The sequence below is a fragment of the Lissotriton vulgaris genome, chromosome 9 (genome assembly GCF_964263255.1).
Source record: "Lissotriton vulgaris chromosome 9, aLisVul1.2, whole genome shotgun sequence".
NCBI classification, from domain to species: domain Eukaryota; kingdom Metazoa; phylum Chordata; class Amphibia; order Caudata; family Salamandridae; genus Lissotriton; species Lissotriton vulgaris.
The window spans coordinates 560,693,252-560,716,995 of NC_141697.1; the positions used below are offsets into that span (position 1 = coordinate 560,693,252).

Sequence of the window (23,744 nt, forward strand, 5' to 3'; positions counted from 1 at the left end):
ACAAAAAAGGCAATGAATGCATTACCAGCCGATTAAACACGGAACTGACGTGACAGGAAAAAATACTGTTTCTTACTGGATTGGCAATCGCCAATAGAATTATCTGGACAGTTCATTCTTTCGGAAAGGGAAGTTTATAACTCGTGTCCATGCCTTCATCCTGAAACTGATTGTTTCTTATTGACACACGAAAAAGAAGCTAGACTTTGGCATCCTTGGCCAGTCTTGAACTTTTTAGTTACTCTGCCACCATTCCTGCCTTTTTATTGATTTGCATATTTTTACCATCATGTGCCTAACGAGGTCGATTGGATATAAAGTATGTGTCCTCCTTCAGTGGGCTATCGGTTTATCCTGGCTTGTTGAAGTGTTTTATGTCAGTGCTGTGTGCTTTAATTTAAGTTTGATGCATGCCCCTCGTTTGTTGTCGATACCACAGAATACAATTATTGGCAAAGCCAGTAGGTGTTGCCTACCCAAGAACCATTGGCTCTGTCAATGTTTTGTATAGCCATGTTGTACAGTAGAGTGGCTGCTATGCAGCATGGATAAAACGAAAGGGAAAAAAAAGAACAATGACGCGACCAGCGCTGACCGCGTCATCGCTTTTTAGGTTACTCCAGTATTAAAACTTTCATAGTCACATGCTTGAACCATTCTCTGTCGTCGAGATGGGAGTCCCGCGGTACATTATAATAGCAATGCAATGTCACATATAGGCAAAAAAAGCCCCTTAGTTTTGTAATAGCTCAGTCATTGTCAAAAAAGAGACTACACATAGGGTTCAACAGATCGGGTTGTCCTGCCTTCTAGAACACTCCTGTGAGAAGCTCCTGTTCCTTAGATTTTCTACTACACGTTGTGCTAGGGAGTCTCCACTGAGCTCTGCTCAGTTACTTAATTTCAAAGCTTGGTTAAGCACCAGAACGCCTTCTTTTTGCTGATGTATAGTTACATACTTCTAATCTCCTCTTCATCTTTATTCTGTATTTGTTCTTTACTCAGACATGTCAGACAAGGAGAGGAAGACCCTATTCAGGCCCTGTGGTACCTGTTCTAAGAAATGGCTCCACACCGATGACCCTCACAAAGTCTGCATTTATTGTCTTTATTCTGACCAGAGAGCCAAAGAATGCAAGGCATGTCGCACTTTCACTAATAAGACTTTGAAAGACAGCCAAGGTTGTCTGCTTATATAGCTGCAAAAGCTTAAAGCGTCATCTTCATTCTCCAAAAGGCCTCTTTGAACAATTTCATAAAGCTTAAAAAAAAGCCCTTTCAAGTGTCTTACAGGTTCAGCCCTTCAAACAAAACCTCACAGAGAGCAAAAGGAGATGAAGAGCGACCTATTCATACTAGCAGACCCCAAAAAACTAGGTCTTAGCCGCCTATACCACCTCCTCAGGTGAGACATTCTTTTTAGAAGCCCTCTTCAGTTCCACATCCTGACAGAACGCTGACGAGAGACTTACTGTCGACAAAATCATCCTCGTCATCTGGGAAGAAATCGCCATCGACCCTTGCTGCCGTCGGCACTCCTTCCACGCCAGATTCCAGAAGATCCTCGTTGATGAGCCATCTAACTCATTCATCCATGCCAAAAGTGGCATCAGTATAGTTGACAACGTTTATACGATGTCACCTCCATTGACTATCACCATGGTTTCGAGTAGCGTTGGTCTCGTCTCCATCGACTATTCCGCCAACGACGCTGTCAACAATCCTGTCAACAAGGGAAAAATCTGAAAAATTACAAAAACAGGACAGACTTGAGGCATTTGACCCTTGAGCACACTTCTCCTAGTAAGGTGTCACCATTGCTCACATCCCAGTTGTCGGAGGAACAGGCTCTGATGATGGGCCTTCCGGATATGCGCACAGCCCTTCAGAGCTGCACGTAAAGTGCCAAGACTACGATTATAATGAGTGAGTATGAAGGTCCGAGCTACTATTTCCCTCTGGACCAATAGCAACAGCACTATCGGGAGGAAATTGTTTGCATGCCCTCCTCACTATTCGTTAACTTTAAATTTATTTTGTCAGACTATAGTAGCGCTTTCCTCCATATTCTGCTCCCACAGCGCCAGCCACTCAACCAGTGCCAACAGCGTCCATCCCTCCATCTACTCCACAGCAAAATCTAATCTTGCTTCCTACTTCTGTGCACCATTTCCCCCAGACTGCTTTGCTTCAAGATCCTGCGACTTCTGATGAGGACCACAAGGAGGGTGTGCTCTGTGACCCACACCAAGAATGAAATGATTCTCATTCCCACACCATTATCTCCCTCTCCAACCCCTGTTGATTCTCCATACGAGGATATTGGTAGGTTCCACAATTTACTAGAGCGAGCAGCGAGGTGGTTTGACTTACCTATGCCTTCTACGCAGACAGACAGCTCCAGTTATGATTTTAAGGAACCACTTACGAAAACCATAAGAGCTATACCGATTGTGAGTTACATCTGGGAGGAGGGCTTGAAAGTCATGAAGTCTCCGGCCACTGTAACTACGGTCCTTCACTGTCTTGAAAAAGTACAAGACTCCAGAGGACCCTGCTCGGTCACCCGAAGCCTGACGCCGTTATCTCACAGGCAGCACAATACAGGTCGAAGTACCAGTCTGCATCAATCACACCACCACCAGACAGAGAAGGCAGGTGCCTTGACAATGTTGGGAAAAGGTTCTCCTATGTCGGCGCTCACTGTTAGGACAGAAAATTCTCTCTCAGTTCTTGGGAGATATATGACTGACAAATGTGGTCCGATCTTGCCCTGATTCTGGATCAACTACTTGACGAGTAAATCAGAGGCCAAAAGGTCCTGCAGGAAGGATAGCGCATGTCGCCGGAGGTGATAGACAGTGCGATGGACATTGCAACAACTGCCTTTAGACTGATGACAGGTGCTGCCGTTTTACACTGCCATGGCTGGCTTAGGGCTACATCCTTCTGCCCTGTGGTCCAAAACAAAATTCTCAACCTTCCCTTTGACGGAGAAGCCCTTTTTGGCAAAGAGGTCGGTGAGGCACTTCAAGCGATCAAGGCGGGTACCAACACAGCGAAGTCATTGGGAATGCTTCAGTTTCGTAAGGTGCCATTTCGAGGCACACGAGGGAGAAGCCTTTCATCTTACAGGGGAAGTTACGAACAATATCGGTATCCCGCTTAGTCCTCTTCATCTCAGCTCTATCGTCCCCAGTATGCCCAGCAGCAACCACCACCAGCGGCTTACAACCGGTCTACTGCAAGATGTGGAGCAGGACATCAGACTAAGGATTTAGCTCGTCGCCAATAACCACCTAGATGCTCAGACTATTCCTCATTTCTCACCAATCAAGTTGGGGGCAAAATATCTGCATACCGTCATTGCTGGCAGGCTATACCTACGGACCAATGGGTTCTCAACCTTATTCAATTTTGCCATACTTTAGAATTTCTTCAAATTCCACCTCAACCATCTGTTCCAATACATCTATGCCTTCTGGGTTTAGAGGTCCTTGCAATGCTGGTGAAAGGAGCAATTGAACCAGTTCCTGTATCGCAACGAGGGAGAGTATTCTATTCCCATTTCTTATTGGCCCGCAAAACGTTCAGGCAATGGCAACCTATTCTGGACTTGCGGAATCTCAACACCTACCTGAAGAAACAGTCCTTCTGTGTGGTCTCCTTGCAGTAGATTGTGTTGCTCTTGAAACCAGGGGGATTACATGTCAACCCTCGACCTGCAGGACGTGTATTCCATCTTGGCTTCTGTGGCGGCTTTGCTGAGAAAACAGAGACACCAAGTGTTCCCATATTTGGACAATTGGTTGGTCGAGGCTTTGTCCATGTGCACAGCTCAGACATCCATAGCAGCCTGCACAAGACTGTTCAGGGTATTAGGCCTTAACCTGAATCCAGAAAAGTCAGTTTTGCATACTACAAAGACTATTACCTCCCTAGGAGCAACGCTTGACACAACCTTAACGGAGCATTTCCATCTGTCGATAGGCAATTAAAACTAATCTCCCTAGCAGGCCTTTGTGTGAATTCTCTTTCAGTTCACCATTACAAATCCCTTTTAGGGATGATATCCTCTTGCATCCCTCTGGGTCCATTCTACCGGCTAAGGATGCATCCTCTCCAAGACAAGCAGTGGCTACAAGTAAAGGGATCTTTCTACGAGCTACTCACCATCAAACCCGCCATGGTCAAAGCCATCTCCTGGTGGACACAACAAAAGAATATTTCAGTCTGTCTCTCCTTTCCAATCCCACTGTTGTCTTTGGTCATCACTACTGACGCCTCACTCGATGGATGGCAAGCTTTCCTTCAAGACTTGCAATTCAGTGGCAAGTGGCAAAGCCCTATCTTCTCCTTCACATCGTGTTGGAGCTCAAGGCAGTCCATCTGGCCTTACAAGCTTTCCTTCCAAGAATGAAGAGCTCAGTGGTGCACGTTCGGATGGACAACACCACCACAATACACTACATCACCAAGCAAGGTGGCACACGATCACGCCTCTCTCCCAAGAGGCGCAGTGCATCTGTGAATGGACAATTTGCAACCAATTGTCCCCAAGGGCAGAACATCATCCCGGCAACCAGAACACTACAGCAGACACTTTTAAGCAGACTAAAGTTGTTGTGTCACGGATGTAAAGTGGATCAGGCCACTCAACAGTTTTCCTCCAGTGGGGCAAGCAGAGTCGATCTTTTAGTGAACCCCCTCCCGCAAGAAATGCAGTTCTTGGCAAGTTGGCATCACCATCAGGGAACATGGGGGGGGGGGGATGCATTTTCGATGGCTTGGCCAGGCATCTTTGCCTGCACCTTTCCTCCAGTTCGTATCCTACCAAGGCTGCTCATGAAGATGAGCCGAGCCCTGCAGGATGATCCTCAAAGCTAGCTTCCTAGCCACACCACCATTAGTTTACTAAACTCCACCTACTTTTGCAGAAACATCACATTCTCTTGAAACAGATTTGATCTCTCTTAACGATGTCCCAGGGCCAAGTGCTGCATCCGGAAACCCAGTCCCTTCATCGATCGGCTTGGCTCCTGAGCACAATGAGTTTGCCATCTGAACCTATTGTCAGAATGCAGGGAGATACTGTCCAGCGCTCGAGCGGACAGTACTAACAAGACTGAAGTGGAAGCGTTTTTGCATTTGGTGCAAACAAGCTAATGTGCATCCTTTCTCTTCTTCACCTCGACATTCTCCCTTATCTCCTGCACATGGTGAAATCAGGGTTGGCTCACGCCTCCATCAAGGTCCACTTAGCAGCTATCTCCCGCTTTAGGCGGTCATCTACCTTGCCTTCATTATGGTCATCTAGAATAGTTAAGCAATTCCTCTAGGGATCATTTAGGGTTTTTCCACCAGTCAGACCTCCTCCACTGCTCTGGTAACTCAATATTGTCCTCTAATGTCCTCTCACAGCTCATGAAACACCCGTTTACAGAGCGGGTCTGAAATTTTATTTCCTGGAAGGTCGCTCTACTCGTAGCATTGACATCCGCCAGGCGACTGAGCGAAATTGAACTCTAACCATTCAGGAACCTTTCCTGCAATTCAGGAATGATAGTGGTCCTCTGAACAAACCCCAAGTTAATTCCTAAAGTCCCTTTCATTTAAATGCACCGCTCATCCTCAAAACATTCTTTCCAGGTCCCGCAACTCCAGCAGAGAGCCCTTCATTTATTCGATGTCAAGAGATGCTTGAAGTTCTGTTTGCAAAAGACTAGAAGCTTTCACAAGTCTATGCAACTCTTTGTGGCCTACAGTGCTTCACAAAAGGTTTGTCTTCTTTCCAAACAGAGTATTGCTCATTGGATTTCCAGCGCCATTCGCTACTGCCAATACGCAGCCAGGAAGCAGTTGCAGACATCTGTACACGTTCGCTTTTTCCAGAATTGTTTCAGCCTCAACCGCTCTGTTTGCTGGTGTGCCAATCCAGGGCATCTGTTGTGGAACTACTTGAAAGAATGCGCACACATTCACCAGGCATTACAGATTGGATTCTGCAGTTTGTAACAAACCAGCAGTCGGTCAAGTGGTACTGCGTCATCTTTTCCAGTGACAGTCCACTTTCCTCTTCACCTCTCCATTCTTTTTTCTGGCAATGCACATTTTTTCTTTCTACTCTTTTACTATTACATGTAATTGTATATTTTTAAATAGGTTTAGGTATGTAGCTTTGTATCTGTTTTATGGATATGACATATCTATGGATTCATGCTCTAGATTAAAAAAAAAAATCAGTGTGCTTTTTTTTTCTTTTTTCAGTTCTTGACATTTCATTCATACATTCATTACAATAAATCCAAGATACATAATAAGCTGCAAAAACAAACAATATAATAATACCATCCCTGAGGACATACAGAACATAACAATTTTAACTCCGACAACGTGCATCGAACTTCAATCAAAATAGGTTTCCCATATTTTTGCAAATTTACGCAATCCCCCAATCCTTTGTGCAAATATAAATTCACTTTTCCTGACTCTCTTAATTTTCTGATACCACTCATCTACGGATGAAACTGTATCTGTCTTCCAATACTTAAGAATCAGTGATCTAGCCACTGCTACTATAATAAACAAAAGTTTTGCCAGTGACTCAGCCAGATTAAGCTCTGGATCAAAACCAAATATAATCAGTTTTTCATAACTAGTGATCGTACAATGTAAGTAGAGAAAAAGCAAAGAAAAAATATGGGACCAATTAGCTAGATCCGATTGAGTGCATCTAAAACAAGTAGACGACGTATTAGTAAACATTTTAGCAATGGCTGCAGGAGTATAGTATAAAAGCCATTTACTGGAAAAAAAGCATTCGTCTCCAGTTGGCACCTCTCAGTACTGTAAAATTATATTTATTTAAGGTTTTCCAAGTATTATCAGAAAGTTTCAGAAAGTTTAAGACTTTCATACTTCTGCCATTTTTTAATTGCTTTGGTGCTCACATCTTCCTCTCTACTCTGCACTAAGCTTCTTCTCTATTTTCCAGGTTTTTTGAGAGGTGGGGACCAAAAAAGGTCATTTGTTTAGTGTGAAGGTTGACTTGAATGCGTTAGATCAGTTTGAGCCAACGCCTTATACAGTGAGTTATATGAGCCAATAAGAAGAAAGTTTCCACCAGTTAAGGAAGCCATCTCATTGGGGGCCAACCAAGCTTCATTTCCCACGAAATTCGATAGTGTTATAAACCCAGATCTGGCCCTATTTTGTATGATTTCTGGCCCCATTTTTATCCCGAAGCCAAAAACGGCTTCGCTTAATGGAGTTATTAAGCCTAGGAGGGAGAGAGAGTACCTCTTCAGCATAGCATCGCGTTTTTAAAAAAACAGTTCAACACCTTATATCTGACTAATTTGGGTGATTTGAATATCGAAAGTGGGGAAGGAATTTCAGCCTCTTTACAAATTAAATCAGTGAAAAAATTTATGAACAGTACTTCACTAGGTATTAAGTATTTAAATCTTGAGATACTGTGCAAACTATGCGTAGTAGTAGTCTTTAAGGTTTGGGAGGCGAAGACCTCCTTGTTCTTTATCTTCGCATAAAGTATTAATAGCTATTTGAGGTGTCTTTTTTGCCCATACAATGGCTGAGAACAAGGACTCGACTTTTGAAAAAAAGGAGCCTGGTAGGGAGCAAGGAATAGTAGAGAACAAAAAAATTAAATAAGGGAGTACTGACATTTTGATTAATGCCACCCGGCCGAAAATAGTTAAAGGCAATGCATTCCAACGTGAAAACATATCATGAATTTTTTTTATTAAAGGTTCAAAATTCAAAAAATACAAATCTCGAATTGATGGCGTAAAATAGACGCCCAGATACCTTTTAGGTCTATTGTTAATACAACTTTGAATATCAGGGTGCAGTTCAGGATTTATAGTACCACAGATTAAAATCTCAGTTTTCCTTTTATTAATTCGATACCGCCCCCCGGCCCCCCCCGCCCCCCCCCCCCAACGCTTCAAATTCTGCAAAAAGAGAAAAGGCGTGTATTTGCGAATGCATCTCAGGTTTCAGAAGTAACATTATATCATCCGCATATAATTTGATCTTATCCATAAAGGCTATAGGTGGTAGAATATCCGTGCAGTTCCTGATTGCCACCGCTAAAGGTTCAATAAAAAAGGCAAAAAGAACAAGGGACAGTGGGCAACCTTGCCTTGTCCCTCTTTGCACTGAAATCGAACCCACCATTGACTTATTGACAAGAATATGAGCTTTTGCGCCTTGATACAGATTTTTAACCAAGGTAATAATTTGTGAGGGGATACCAAAAAATTGTAGAATAAAAAAAAGTGTATCCCAGACCAACAAATCAAAAGCTTTTTCTGCATCTAAAAGAAAAACTAAAGCCGGCACCTTACGTGTTTCGAAATAATCTAAGGCCTCAACCAGATAGTGTGTATTAGTAATAAGTTGGCGACCTGCAATAAAGCCATTTTGATCTGTATGAATCAGTTGCGAAGATACATGATTGAAACGTAAAGAAAGTAATTTTGTAATAATTTTATAATCCGAATTTAATAGTGTAATAGGCCTATAAGAATTTGGGTCAGTTGCTTCCTTTCCTTTTTTCAAAAAACTAACCACAGTTCCATCGTAGAAGGATGCTGGAATTGAGCCACCCTCCAACATAGAATTTGATAATAAAAGTAGAAGTTCAGAGAGGGAGGTAAAAAATGTAACAAAAAATTCTGCAGGGAATCCATCTGGTCCACAGGCCTTACCGTGTGGGAGACTTTTAACTACCAACTCTAGTTCATCCCCCGAAAATGATGCTGCCATTGCTTCTTGATCTAAATGGGAAAGAGTGGGCAGATGATATTTATCTAAAAAAAAATGTAATCTACGTTGATCCGTAGTGTGATGTGAAGTATAAATATTCTCGTAATGGGACAGCATAATTTCCCCTATCTCTACCGCATCTGAGGTATCCAGATCCAGATGCTTCTTAACTGCTATTTAATGTGATTCAAGAATGTGAATCTCTAAAAGTTCCAATATTCGAGTAAGAAAAAAAGTTACCTGTAACTGTGATTCTCCAGTATTGGACTCTTTCATAGATTCACATGTGACCCACCCTCCCCCCTGTGAAGCTCGCCTCGCTCTCTTTCTCTGGGTGTAGCTCCTACATTCGTGATCTGAAAATCTGAGGAACTGGAGCTTCTCCCAAAAGTGTTCTAGAGGGCAGGACAACCTGATTGGTTGAATACTATGTTTAGTCTCTTTTTTTAACTATATGCTACAAAACTAAGGGCCTATGGCCAATTTTAGTCTGTGTGACATTGTATTGCTATTATAATGTACTGTGGGTCTCCCATCTCGACGATTGGGAAAGATTCAAGCATTTTATCTATGAAAGATTCCAATACTGAAGAACTACAGTTACAGGTAAGTAACTCATTTTCTTTTGCTTGTCCTGTGCTTGCAAAATCTCTTGGATTAAAAAAAAAAATACATCTAAAAAGGGTATTAAAGCCTGCCCATGACGTACCTTATTTACCATTGTCTGGCTCCCGTGTCACCTTTACTTACCTTTGGCTGGCTCCCACTTGGTTCACACGTCACTTTACTTACCTTTCTTTCAATTGGTCAGTGCCTCCTCCTCACCTCAGTCTTCCTCCCGGGTTGCGAGTCTCCATCCTGCCAAGGAGCCTGGACCAAATACTGCGTCCAGTGTCCTTCCACTGCAGGCGCTTTTTTTGTTTTTTTTTAACAATTAGATAAGCCCTGATATTGAGTTCCTATCTCGGCAGTCCATCTCCTTCACCCCACCTTTTACTTTCCGCACCCCTTCTCTTTATTTTACTTTTCAACAAGCACTCTTATTAAGTGTATGGCTTCTCAGTCCCTCTCCTTCACCCCCAAAATTTACTTTTCTGCGCATCCCACCCCTTTCGCTTTAACACATTCTATTTTCGTGTATATAGCACAAACTCTACGCAAAGGTATTGGAGCGCTTTACATGAGCACTGTGCCGAGGCCAGTGTTTCCCCTCACATCATCCCTACCATCTCTTGGTGTCCCGTTGGCATGAGAAACTGTGCTTAGCTCTGGGGGAGGTCCGAGGTTTCTCGAGGATCAGAAAGGCTAGGAAATACTGTGCCATACTTTCTCTTCCTATACTTGGTCATGACCCACAGGAGCTCGCTACGATAAATAAGCAAGCATCATAGCTTAAAGTAAATAAAAAAAGCTATGAGGAGGTAAAAAATAATGCTTTGAGCCATGTTGTTTAGCTGCTGTGAAACATGTCAAAAAAATTAAAAAAGACTGACCAAGCCAATACATTTCATATAGGCCAAACCTATTAGTTTTTGCCAGTGCTTCTTTTTTACTTTCAGCCGTGCTGCTGAACAACATGGCTAGAATACATTGTCAAAGCCAATATCTTTTGCATAGATGAGACCTATTGGCTTTGCCAGTGCTTGTTAGTTTTGAATCTTGGTACAGCAGAAATATGATATGTCTCTGAATCTCAGATGTTTGGAGCGCTTTTCTACTCCTACTGATGAAAGGCTAAAATTGTACATTGTTTTGGAGGTGGGGAGGGGGAGCTGTAAGGGAGTGGTTCAACTATTGGAACACATGAACTCATGCAGTAATTTCTAAGGAGAATAGTGAATTTACAAGAAGATAAGTTAATCAAGCTGCAATCGCAGAAAGGTTGTGTGTGTTAAATGAGGGTATGTTGGGTTCTCAACAGCCTCCTTCCTTATCCATTTATCAAACTATTTCTCAAACACAGTATCTGAAATGATTAGAAAACATACAATACACAGAACCCCTTCTTAGTCTTCTTGCACCTACTCCTGTGCCTTCCTCTTCATTAGCAGTGTTCACCAATCCTTGAAATGCTTTAATGCAGTTTTATTGTGATAATTTGTCCTTCTTTCACTCTCTTCTTGCCTCTTCTAGGAGTTAGATCGGAAAGTGTCCCATCTCATACTAATGAACTCTATTAGAACTTGGAAAGTTTTATAGTTTGTCGATTTCATAATTAACAAACGCAACAAGATGATGGACGGAGTCCTGACACTTTACTCACTCACCCCCAGGTACAGATTTGGGTTTGATCCATCGTTCTTTTGCTCACTATGCCACCCCATTTTTGACCCAGCCATATGCAAAACAGTCTTGACCCTGTCCCTTATGGGAATGGTCCAGCCCGAACTGCCAGGTCCTCCCTGGACCTGAAACAAGCATCCTAGGACCGGTTTCGGAGTTTCACCCCTCATCAGCCAGGCTAGCTTGAATCCAGTGGCACAGAGAGCAAGGGACCCACGCCTGGTCTTACCCATGGCCACTTAGGGCGAACATATCAAACACAACAAGATGATGGACGGAATGCTGAGACTTTTCAACCACTCTCCCCCAGTCAGTCGGCATGGACTCTTCCCATGAGGAACACGATCATGACTGATTTGCATATTGCTGGGTCTGAACCGGGGTGGCGAAGTGAGCTAAAGACAATGATGGGTTCAACCCAGATCTGTGACTGGGGGTGAGTGTCTGAAAAGTTTCAGCGCTCTGTCCATAATCTCCTGGTGTTTGATTTCATAATTAGTGCTGCAGCTGTGTAAGAAAGTGGCTCTATAGATACTGGACCAAAGTAAGGTACAGTGTGCAGAGTCCACAGTCCCCAGAGGTATGGCAGAGGATAAAGTTAAATATAACCTTACTCAAAGTGGTAGCTTGGTCGAGCAGTAAGGCAGTATCGGAGGACTGTGGAAAGCATTTGTTGTACTCAGTCAGCAAATGGTCTCACACACTCAAGAACTGAACTCTAGGCCAATTGTTTTGTATCAAAAGATATAGTTGTTTTATTTTAGAACCAGCAAGGTATCAAAATATACTTTCTCAGGAGGAGTTACTTTAGTTAAATACTTTTCAAATAGGCAATAGACTTTTTGAATGCAATAGTTACAGTTTGTTGCAATAGGCAACACAATTCCAAAGACAATGCAACATTGAGCTCAATGGGAATTTTTTGTTAAATGCAATTAGTTACTTTGTAAATGACTTTTCTAACCACAGGACTGGATCCTAGTTCAGTCGCGGGACATGAGCTGTAAACAGTTAAGTAAAAGTGTTTTGGTTACAGTAGTGATTTTTAAGGAATATTATTGTATTTTAAAAGTTGACAGGAACTTTTTCAGTTGCAATTACCAATGTTATTCTATGTAAGGAAATTCAAGTTACTGGTAAGTACGGTTAGAATTACTTTTCAGGGTCAGTACTGGACTCACAGATGCAGCATTGAGGTCTCTCCTGATAACAGGTGAATAAATCGAAATTCGTAGTTCGGCTGATGTTAGATTAATATTTTAAAGTTCCAACAGCTAGATTCATCAAAGTCCCGTTTTGCGAGTCAGTAATAGCGATTTTTAAGGGATCTCTATTACAGACTCGCAAAACGGGATTCATGTACAAATCGCAATTTATTTTGCGATTCCTACAGCTTCCTTATTTGCGATTAGCTAATTGCTAATCGCAAATAAGGAAAAACTCCCCATTAATTCCTATGGGCCTAAAAGCCCATAGGAATGAATGGGAAGACATATCAATGTGCGAATCGCTATTAGCGATTCACATTTTGAAATTGCGATTTCAAGGATGCAGGGGTGTCCAATGGACACCCTGTTGCACCCCTGAAATGACGTTGGATGCTGGTGTTACGCACACACATGTCCCAAGGACATGTGTGTGTGTAACATACAACTTAGAAAAATGAACTTAAGTGCATTTTTCTAAGTTTCCGCTATTTACCACGAGGTTTCGCATTTTTTAAATGTATCATGAATTGCATTTATTATTATTATTATTAAGGGGCATTTCTAGAGCGCCTGGTTACGCAGAATGCGTAATAGAAATCAAATAGAGATTCCTTAAATGCAATTGCTCGGAAATTTGCGAATTCTATAATAGCGATTTTTGCATTTGGGATGATGAATCCCAAATGCAAAAATTGCGCTCGCAAAGGGCCAGATTCTCAGAATCTGGCCCTTTGCGAGCCGATTTTCGTTTCATGAATCTGGCCGAAAAACTCCACACTTAGAAGAATTTCCAAGTTAAACCAGTCAATGTTCGCCTATGGAAGAAAAGTGAGTTATTGGCTTTTAGGTAAGTACTCGACTGGCAGAGTTAAGGTTCTGGGCATAGACTCGGGGGGGGGGGGGGGTCTCCCAGGGTCAGGTAGGTACAGTTGGTACACCCTCAGCGGCGCAGGGGCAGCCGGGTGCAGAGGTAGTTAGACCCAATGTTATCCAATGAGAGGCAGGGGGCCTTCGGTTGGTGGCTGCTGGCTAGCGGGCCACACGGCTGTGGGAGCTGGGCTCCTGGTCACCTGTTCAGGGCAAATGGGGAAGTAGGATAGGCCAAAGGTTGCACTGCCAGGGGCACACGGGCGGCTGGGTGCAGGGTGCTTTTGAGCCGTCGGGCGCTCAATGTTCTTCAATGGAGACAAATGGAACAAAGGCTGCAGGCTCGGGACGGAGGATCTTCTGGAGCGACCAACACTTCGAGGGGTAAGTTGGGATCTTGGAGGATAGGTAAGCTCCCAGGAGTTGGGCACAGGGGGGCGTGGGGCGCCGGGTGCAGGGGTGTCTTATGAGGTCGGGAAATCTTACCCCCTGCTGGTCGCGGGTGGAGGAGTCCCTTGTCCTGAGGCTGCAGGGGTCGTCTGGGTCGTCGAGGAGGGTCCTTGGGCACTGGATTCCAGGTCAGAATCACGGGGGGGACGTCCTCAGGGTCTTTGTTCACTCGGGCACAGGCCGGGCTCGGCGGATGCAGTGTGTGCTGGATTTGCGGGTCCTGGCGGGCACCAGGGGTATTATTGTTTGAGTAGAACCACTGCTCGTGAAAGTCTCAGTCTTGGTAGAGTCACAAGGTAGTCAGGTACTCCGGGGTTTTTGAGGTTGCTGACTACAGAAGGAGCCGGGGTTTTGCAGGAGCAGGTTCGAGGGTCGACAGGCCTGTAGGGCTGGGGCCAAGTCAGTTGGTGTCATCCTCTTCTTAGCAGCTGCACGGCAGGTCTTGTTTCTCGATCTTCTTGCTTGTTTCGGTATCTGGAACTGAGGAAGGAAGGTTCAGGGTGACTCTAAATACTAAATTTAGGGGTGTTAAAGGTTGGGTGAGAGCCGGGACCAATAGGTTCCTGTCCTCTGGTTGGTACACCCCCTAACCTGCTCCTCCTGTGGGAGGGAGGCAGGAGCCTAGCTGTGAGTGGGTAGGGCTCCCCATCCTCAAGATGGCGGTAGCCCGGAATCGTGCTTCACCTTGCCTCTTCCACCTGAGGGGTGGAGTTGGCAGAGGCTTGCACACCCCTTTCCTGACGTTGGGTTTCCCGCCAGTCTTCCCGCCAGAGTGGTGGTCAGAACTGGTGGAGGCCAATTGCTGAGTACAGCAAGTGGCCTGGAGAAGCTCACAAAGGTGGCATGCCTTTGAACCTTCCCCCTGCCAATCCTTGGGGAGGAGACCTAGCACCTCGCCCAGGATGCTCATTTTTGCAGGCACAGGAGAGCGGGTGCTCTCCCCCCAGGGGTCCAGCAACATGTCTGCTGTGTGGCAGCCTCTCAGACAAGAAGTGGGTTGTAGGTTAGGTGTCAGGGGGCATCTCTAAGATGCCCTCTGTAGTGCATTTTACATTAAATCCCACACTGACATCAGTGTGGGTTTAATGTGCTGAGAAGTTTGATGTCAAACTTGTCAGTCTTCACGGTAGCCATTATGGTGCTGTGGAGTTCGTAATGAGAACCTCCCAGCACCATATACTCTTAATGGCATCACTGCACTTACAGTGCCCAGGAATGGCCCTGGGTACTGTAGGGGCAGAGGGCTCACGCACCTGTGCCCACACCACTGGCATAGGGAACCCAGCTAGAGGGGTGGCTGATGTATGCCAGGCAGTGGGTTTGTGGGCATGGCACACAGGGATGTGTGCCATGTCGGCTCTTTGTTTAGTTCAGCACCAGGACACTCAGCCTGCAAAGGCAGTGTGTGAGTGTGTGTGTGTGTGTCAGGGTACAGGGCCCCTAAGGGTGGCACAATAAGTGCTGCAGCCCTTAGGGGGTTTCTCTGGTCACAATGCCCTGGGTACCTAGGGTACCATTTACCAGGGGCTGACATGTGGCCAGAGATGCCAATTGGGTTTGGGCTTTAGTACAGTTTTTAGGGACGGAACACAGGCCCTGGGTACCTTATTGGCAGGGGCCCAGGGCACACCAAGGTAAAGTGCATCAGGTATCAGGCAAAAAGTGTGGGGGGTGGGTCGTTACTGCAACAGAAACCCACTTCCTTACAAGCTGTACACATCTTTACCATCATGGGATTTTGTTTGGATTATACCCGCTGTAGAACAAATATCTCTGCCAGTGAATAAGATCCAGTTCCACATTTTAATTTATTTTTAATGAAGAACGGTCTATAACAAGCCATATGTTCTGTCACATTTTAGCTAATTATAAATTGCCAACTAGTACTATAAATTACATTTGACTGATTTGAAAAAAACACTTTCCAAACTTTCATGCAAATAATTCAAGCGGGAAACTTTTGCCATAGTCACTGCTTGTAAGATGGAGAAACATTTCCCCCTACTTTAAGCGGTCCAGAGCTGCACTTTCCCACCATGCTTTCTGTGGTTTTATTCCACTCATTGGAGAAAAGATCCATGAGCACCTTGCCCTGCTGCCCCTGGCGTCACTCAATATCTTTATAGTTTACTTCCTTTTGTTTTTTTTTCCTTCCTTCCTTTTTTTTGCGAATGTTACTTTTCCCAGGCGGACTGAATCTCTGTTCATTTGTCACCTAAGCCACAGTTCTTTTAATCAAGTACTGTTCTCATAAAAAAGATTTGCTAAGAAATGAAGACAGTTTGTGTGGTATGTCTGTAGGGCTCGTGTTCAGTTGCTGGTTGTGCTGTGTGTCAGGAAATGCCAGATGTGAGGTGGAAGGATACCAGGGAACTTGCCCGAGGACGAACCTCCGACTTTTTGGAAAGCAACCAGAATCCTCTAACTCTGAGTTTCAGCCCAAGGGCGAGTTGAGATTCCATAAATATTTAACTTGTGGGGATCTCTTTACATTGAAGAGATCAGAGTATTTGGTGCCTTCTCCAACATGTCCATGTACTGTTGTGCATACAAAGTTTTGGAAATGTTAATGTCAAAGTATTCGATGCCATGGGCTTCAGCAAAGCCCTACTGTATATCCAGGCCTCATACAATACAATATTCAGGTCACTTCTGCATCCGTTGTCCCCATCAGTCATGTGTTGATCATCTCAGCACCTGCCTCTGTCAATTAGATTCTTTTGAGTACCTCTGCACCAAGACCAATGTGGTCAGAGTTCTCATTTGTAGAGGAGGAGAATCAAATCTCAAATGTACTTGCAAGATAATTCTCCTCCTAAAGAACCTCAAAAACCTGCTTCTCCAGGGGAAGAGGTTGAGCAGCCTCCAGCAGACATGCAACAGTGACCACAACTACTGACGTTGGTAATGTCTATTAGTGCCGAGGCAAATTTTGTTCACCCTTCCAGCAGAAAACCATCAAGTAATGTAAAGGCCAAGGGGTAGGTCGAGATTAAACCACCATGACTCCCCTTGCCGCCCCCTACATTATAAGTCCTAATTATCAATACAGATCTGGTTATTGTCTCCTGACAGTATTCCTCCAAAAGGTGTAGCTTTATGCACACTAGAATTTTAACATTGGAAAATATTATGGCATTTCATGAAGGTTTTAACACAGCAGCGAGAAATCTTCACAGCTAGGCGTTAAGAAGAAACAATAATCCTCTGTGAAACACCACAGCGCATAGATCCAGCAAGGCCTTTAGTTTCTCTAGTATAGGCCTTATTCAAATAATCATGGGCAGATATCACACTAGGGTAAATGTTTTAAAAGGGAGACAACAAAACTTTTGACTTTCGGATCAAGACCCTATCTTTGTATGGGTACAGTCGCCTTCAAATCATTCAAACGTTACATTTTTCCAGCAGTGCAGAGGTTAGTTTAATATGCCTTTGTCTCCTTCCTTAGCACCCTCATAGAGCCGAATTATGAACTGTGTAGGAAAGAGGATCTGCCTAATTTCCATCACCCCATCTGTCAACTCGGTTAGTTGACATGCTTTGCTGGGAAACACAATACTATAAGAGTTGTTAGTGCAGTTGAAAGACATTGTTTTAGTGGATTGATGTGCAGATTTACAAGAGATACTGGAGAAGGGAAGGGCGGCCTCGGACCATATCTGCAAATCAGTAAGGATAAGGCAGATTTCCCAATGCATCATTGTTACCATTACCTTGTGGAGTTGAAAGGATCATTCTAAATTCCCTCAACTGCAACGTGGATCAAAAGATCAAAGATCCCCGGTTTTCAAAATCTTCTTTGTTCGGCGTACATTTCTTTTCTTTAAACCAATGTGGCCTATTGTCAAAATAATACTGAAGCAACACAGGAAAACAATTGTTCTAGTAGCTCAGAACTAGCCCTGCCAGTGGTGATATCATAATCCCTCTACCCCTGAAACCTAACTGCTGTGCAAACCGACCTCATAGTCTCCAGATGAGGTCTATCAATACAGCCATTAATCAATGAACTTGAATGCCTGACACCCAAATTCCTGTCTCCACTTGTCCAATCCAACCAGCATGTATGTTTGTGTGTTTTTTGTTGTTGTTTTTTTTTTTTTGCACTAGATGAGTAGGTCTATGTGCTCATACATATTCCACAGGTGCATGTTTGGTAAAATAAGCATGCACATGCAGCTGACCACGGTTCAGCACCTCCGTTCCTAAATCCGAAAGATAATAAGATAGTCTGTGCATCAACTTCCGGAGTTCGCCGCACTTCCACTCCACTGTAAAACCAGATAAATAATTCGTAAGGAGGAGGAAGGTGCACCAGAGACAAAGTCAAGTGAGCTTCAAATGTATACAAAAAATTATCCTTTATTGTAGTTGTTGTTAAAATTGGACATCAGCCAACGCATTTCGTTCTGAATGGAACTTCGTCAGGGATGAAACATATAAATAAAACCACACTAAGTCAAACTCAATACTTAACCAACATATAAAAATACATATAACATTTATATATAAACCGAACACAAAGGTCCATGACATTCAAAGAACGGCATAGAGAGCACATATCAATACATAACCCAAATATATATATATCAACACGACTATAACCCAGCAAAGGAAAAAAGGAAAAAAACACCACACTTTAATAAATATACGAAACGCCATAAATAACGTGAGCATCAATATTAACAAAACCCATCTAAACAAAATATACCAAAAAACATGTTAAACACAAATCACTGTACACTTTAAAAAAATTTAAGACAAACAGTTTGAATTATAATTTTGATTACGTGGTGTAATAGAGATATAGTCCCAGATTAAGATATATTAGTTCAGCAGGGCGTTGGAAGTTAGGGGCATATAGAAGCAATAACAAATTAAGAAAAAACGAAAAACGGAACACAACAAAGAGGTAGAAGAAAGTGGAAAAGCAAAGGAGCACAAAACCATCCATGGGTCTCACCATCAGTATAGTAATCTCAATCCAATCGTTCTAAGTACGTGGGTCAATAAGTCCCACGGTCAACAACAGGTAAACAGGGTCCTACATTATAATAGGAAAAATGCAGGCATAAGCTAAGGGTTGCATACGAAAAGTAAGTGCTGCAACTCACACTCGTTTTTTCTTAATTTGTTATTGCTTCTGTATGCCCCTAACTTTCAACACCCTGCTGGACTAATATATCTTAATCTGGGACTATATCTCTATTACACCACGTGGATGATTAACTTTAGGCTGATCTTCCACTAATCAGAATCAAAATTATAATTCAAACTGCAGTCTGTTGTACGCTTTTCCACCTATACCACTTCTACCCAGTGTGCTGCAGAAGATTCAGCTTGGACCGGGCCTAAGTCATCCTTGTGGCTCCTGATTGGGCACAAAGATACTGGTATCCTGAGGTACTCAGCACGGCGATCGATCCCCCGATCCAACTGCCTCTTCGGGAGGATCTTCTGTCGCAGCAGCAGGGGGCGGTCCTCCACCCAAACCTGTCCAGCCTCCATCTCCATGCGTGGAGATTGAGCGGCAACAGTTGATAGCTTTCGACCTTTCTCCTGTCTCCTGTGATGTCATTCTGGCAGCCAGGCGTCCCTCCACTAAGGCAGTATACGCCTGCAGGTGGAACAATTTTGTGGCATGGTGCACAGCAAAGACTGTGGATCCCCTTTCTGTTCCTCTTTCCGAGGTCCTTCTGTTCCTTCTCTCTTTGGCCCAGCAGGGCTCTGCTCTGAGCACCATCAAAGGTTATCTGTCGGCCATCTTCGCTTTTCTACGGCTTCCAGATCAGCCTTCTCTTTTTAAGTCCCCAGTTGTTAATCGTTTCCTCAAAGGCATTACGCACGTTTCCTCCCGTGCCTTTCATAATGCCTCAATGGGACTTAAATCTTGTCTTGACCTATCTGATGTGCGCTCCATTTGAGTCCCTTCATAACTGTCCCTTACGTCTTCTCACTCTAAAGACTACTTTCATGGTAGCTATCACCTCTGCCAGAAGAGTGAGTGCGCTTCAGGCTCTTTCTTCTAAACCTCCTTTTCTTTCAGTTCATCTGGACAAGGTGGTTTTGAGGACTCGTCCTTCTTTCTTGCCAAAGGTTGTCACGCCCTTCCACATTGGGCAGACCATCACTTTGCCCACCTTCTTTCCACCTCCTTCAAAAGAGGAAGAGAGGCTCCACCGTCTGGACCCAAAACGTGCGCTCTCTTTGTATCTGAAGTGCACAAAACAGATCTGGGTGAATGACCAACTTTTTGTTGGCTACGTGGGCGCCCTGAAAAGATCGGGCCGTGCACAAACGGACCATCTCTCAGGTCGTTCTGTGCATCAAAGCATGTTACTCGTTGGCTAAGAAGGAGCCGCCTGTGGGGTGTGCCCATTCTACCAGGGCAACAGCAGCCACTACTGCCTTGGGACGCGGCATTCCCTTTCAGGACATTTGTCAGGCAGCTACGTGGGCCTTGCTGCACACGTTTACCAAGCATTATTGCCTTGACTGTCCAGTCCAGAGAGACGTCTTTTTTGGCCGTTCTGTTCTCCGTGACTTTGTGGTGTAATCTTGTTCGCAGACCCACCACCGAGGTTGGTATTGCTGGGGTATCTATTCTAAGGTAAGGAATCTATCACTAACGTGTCTCTTTCAGATGCACAAGTTACTACTTGTGTAACGATATATCTGTAAGACATTGGTTAGTGAAAGATTCCTTCCCACCCCACCCATCCTCCCCATTCTGCGGACTGATTTCTAAGGTCAATGTCATCCCTTTCAGGGCCCTAGTTTCATGGTACCAGTGGTCAGTTTCTTGCATGGCTTTTCGTTCCTGGCACGGAAAGTTGTGTACAAAACTAACGTCCGCGCGCATGGGTGGCGCCTAAGTAGTCTCTGTGATGTCATCTCGGCTCCTACGATGCCAGCAACGGACGCGGAGCCGCACGACGCCACCTTCCCAGACGCAGGGGTACTGCTGACGAAAACTTTCCGGATCCAGTCTAACGCCTGGGGATATTCTAAAGTAAGGAATCTATCCCTAACTAATGTCTCTTACAGATATATTGTTACACAAGTAGTAACTTGTGCATACAGACCACAGGGAGACCCGGCCTTTCAGATCTACAGGTGGCTCCTCCCGGGGGGCGGCTTCGAGAGTGCTTTATATGTAAGATCTTTGAAACCTGTTGTGACTGGCCCGACTGGGCATGCGGTGCACGTGTGGAAGGTGGCTACTAGGAGTCTGGGATGGGAGGGAAAGCGCACACTGGCCATGCCTCTCTGGCACAGTGAGCAGCTAGACAAATTGATCCGCTCGAAGGGCTTTGATAGATGGGATCTCATAGGTATCTCCAAGGTAGGTGATCTATGGAAGCCTGGGGATGTTGTTCCTTTTCCCTGGTTACAGCATGAATATGACGTAGCCCAGTCTGAATATTTCAGGTATTTCCAAATTAGACATGCCTTGCCTTCCAGGGGTACTGAACTCCCCGAATCCTCCCCACTCGAAGATAGGATCTTAGATGGGGATCTACCGGAGAAGGCCATTTCTCTTTCTACAAAAAAACTCATCAACAACATGGCAGACCCCTTGACCCGCTTGACAGCCAAATGGGACCATGATGTGGCTGGTCTAGATGATGAGGAGCGGCAGGTGACAGTGGCCTTCCCTCAGGAGGTGGCCATCTTCTCTACAGATCCTACTTGTCGGGTCACCTGATGGTCAGAATGGGTTACACGTTGGATGGGGGCTGTGTGCGACAGTGTGGTCAGGAAGGAACTTTTATCAATACCCTCTGGGAATGTGCAGTTATCCAGAGTAACTGGGAGGGGGTGGTGTGCCAGATGGAGGAAGCGTTGGGATAACAGATCCACTGTAATATTAAAATGGCCTTGTTGAACATTTGGGACCCTACTGACTTGAACTCCAGGGAACAAGCGTGGGTCACTTTGGGGTTGATGGTTGCCAAGAGGAATATTGCCCGATTGTGGAGGGCATAGAACCCGCCTCAAGTTGCTGATTGGGGCAAAGATATGGATTGGTGTATGGTTACAGAAAAGACCCTCTATAAAGCCAGGGGTTGCCCGAACAAAGGGACGCAAATATGGTGGCAATGGAATGTCCACAGGGGAGAAATTTGTGAACCCCTGAGATCCAGGGAGGATCCTATTGGTGGGACCTAATTCTGTACAATTGAAACAGTCAATGTTTGTGCTAAATATGTTTTAAAGACCTATTTCATGTGCAAATCTTATTGCCATCTCGCATGTACCGTTATAGCCTATGTGTCATGCCTAATTTTCAATAAAAATAATTTTTTAAAAAGATGGTAAGAGATCAACGGTTGGGAACAAGAAATGAGCTGTTTTAACTTAAAAAATAATATTGTACACCAGCTTAAAACTGCACATCAGTTGCATGAAATGCAAAACAGAGGGCATGTTTATCTATACAATATGGGCATACATGGGGTAAGTCATAGGGGAGCTGAAGTGCATTGTTGGGTCTGAGATACCCCCTGTCCCCAATTGCTGATAATGGATATCACGGATGACGTGGATATCCCAGCACAAAGCTGCGTTTCTACATGCTGGGATTTATCTTAGTCAAGCGGTATAAAGCCAAACTAGGGGCATCAGCAGGTTCGATCGAAATTGATGTGGCAAGCGTGCATGAGCATGTGTATAGAAGCCGAAGGGTTGGTGTGCAAGGGGAGGAGCTGTCCTAGGAAATTCGAGAAGGTGTGGGGCAACTGAATAGTTTGGGCGGGGGGGATTTGGCCCATCTGCCATTCCACTCAGGGCGATCTTGCTGGAGCATCAAATGCCTGACAAGAGGTGGGATTGCATATCAGTGAATCACTGTCAAATGTCATATTTGGTCAAGGAGAAGTTGGTCCGGCTGTGTCACTTATGTGCGACAGAACAGACATAATTATATATTAAGAGTAGTTTTTAGAAAGTTTGCTCCTGATACAGGTTTTCTTTTTGTTTTATTTGCTTTGAAAATGTGGAGAAAAATTGTGAAAAGAGAAGCTCTCCTGATATACGAGAACAAAAGGAGAAATAATAAAAGCAACACATTGGGAGAGCAGATGTGCTTGAAAATATGATCCCGACTTGTTGCGCAATATAGACAACCAATATTATCTACACTTTTTAAAAGTTCTTTTTATTTATTTATTTTTTTAGCAGTATGTTTTGTTAATTTAGGACTGCAGTTAAAAAATAAAGTGGGTTTTCTCACAGACTATTCTCCATCAAAGGTAGTAGAGGCAAAATGCTCCCAGAAGTTAGACGGTCAAACCGTAGCCCACCTGAATTATTGTTAAAACATGTTTGATCTTAGTTGAGCATTCATCTTCATTTGTTGCCACATACATTGTGGAACATTATATGAAGATGCATGGTTATATAGGCAATACATTTCTAGACTTTTGTAGTATCAACCAGTGTATGGTATAGAGCATGGGTCTCCAACCTTTTCTGTAGTGAGAGCTACTTCTGATCAGTTAAAAACATTGTGAGCTAATGAAGGCCAAGCAACCCGCACATTGTTACCGGGCACCCCTACGCCCAGCTTCATTTACTTTAAGATTAGTGTCCATGAAGCCAGATACTATGGTTTGAACGAAATACTTTGTCTGGAGAGTTAGCTTTATCTTTCTATGTATTCCATAAAAGTCACATTTTCAATTTTCTCCCATTTCCAAGTGTCTAGAAACATCAGGCATCTTGCTTCCATTGGCCTGTAGACACAGTGCCATATTTATAACAGTACCATACAGCCATTTGTTTAAATGGGAGAAATTTAAAGTGAAGAAACATGCTTCATAAAACGATAAGACATCATTGGCTTAATCAAAACAGGAGAAAAACATTAAGACAATGTTTCATAAAAAATCTTTCATTTTCATCACTTTACATTTCCCAATTTAATAAAAAAAGACTATTTTTTCAGTTGCAAATAGGGCACTATCTCTACTGGTCACTGGGAGCATGAGGCCTGTTTGTAAATACAGCACTCCCAGGAATGGGAGAACATTTAAATGAAGAGTTACCTTAATCATTAAGGTAACTTCACTTTAAATTTCTCCCATTCATAAACATTCAGAATCATAATTTTTCTCTCACGCTCCAACATTGAGTTGA

General features: G+C 43.9%; 1 protein-coding gene across 1 annotated transcript in view; it reads left to right on the forward strand.

Annotated features, from left to right (window-relative positions):
- Positions 1 to 23,744, forward strand: part of MEN1 (menin 1) — a 145,884-nt gene that overhangs the window by 99,494 nt on the left and 22,646 nt on the right. The gene's annotated exons all lie outside the window — the stretch shown is intronic.